The sequence below is a fragment of the Sceloporus occidentalis genome, unplaced genomic scaffold (assembly GCF_023333645.1).
Source record: "Sceloporus occidentalis isolate IW3139 unplaced genomic scaffold, rSceOcc1.0.p SCAF_120, whole genome shotgun sequence".
NCBI lineage: Eukaryota > Metazoa > Chordata > Lepidosauria > Squamata > Phrynosomatidae > Sceloporus > Sceloporus occidentalis.
Window position 1 is genome coordinate 1,254,943 of NW_028317100.1, and position 812 is coordinate 1,255,754.

Sequence of the window (812 nt, forward strand, 5' to 3'; positions counted from 1 at the left end):
TAAAATCCCCCCTACAGCAAAGAAGCAGAATCCCCAAAAGAGATGCAGGGTATGCTACAGCAGGGGGCAAAGAAAGGACACCACATTTTACTGTCCAGATTGCCCTGGAAAACCTGCACTCTGTGTCGGTGACTGCTTCAAGCTGTATCACACAGTTTCCCATTTTTAATTTTTTTTTTGTTCCTGCTCCATTTTTGTATTTTTTTTTAATTTTTTGTTACATTTACTGTTTTTTAGCTTTTATTTGCTCCACCATTTTTAAGCGTTTTTATTTGCACTGTCAAGTGACCCCTGTGTCCATTCCGTGGCATGAGGGACCACTTAAGGTGCTAGATCAAATCCCTTCTTGGAGATAGGCCAGGCTTTCTTGTAACCTGTCCCTACTGATAGTTGGGTACAAGCATTTTTCTTTACCCAGATGTAAAATTCCTACTGAATTTGAATTGCTCATGTTCCAAATGTGGCCCTTTTGCCCCCAAACAATCTGACAAACCCATGCATGTGGGGTATCAATGTACTCAGGAGATGTTGCTGGACACATATCTGGGTGTTGTGTGACAGCAACATATACCAGGAGCTGTAATTTCACACCTGAAGTACAAAGTATGTGAAAAAAACACCAAAAACAATTACTATCCCAAACTTTGACAAGGGTTGGTGGTAGGATTAGTGCATGGAAAGGGTTAAACTATCAGCATCTAAAATACCCTGGGGTGTCTAGTTTTCAAAAATATATGGTTTGGTGGGGTAAATTTAATTTGCTGGCTTCAAAGATGCCCCAAATACCACATAGAGACAGAATTACCAGATTC

At 40.4% G+C, this 812-nt stretch overlaps 1 non-coding gene across 1 annotated transcript; it reads left to right on the forward strand.

The window, feature by feature from the left end:
- Positions 1 to 272: 272 nt before the first annotated feature.
- Positions 273 to 402, forward strand: LOC149282256 (small nucleolar RNA SNORA35). The gene has a single exon (XR_016277982.1). It is a non-coding gene; the product is annotated as a small nucleolar RNA SNORA35 (small nucleolar RNA).
- The last annotated feature ends 410 nt before the right edge of the window (positions 403 to 812 follow it).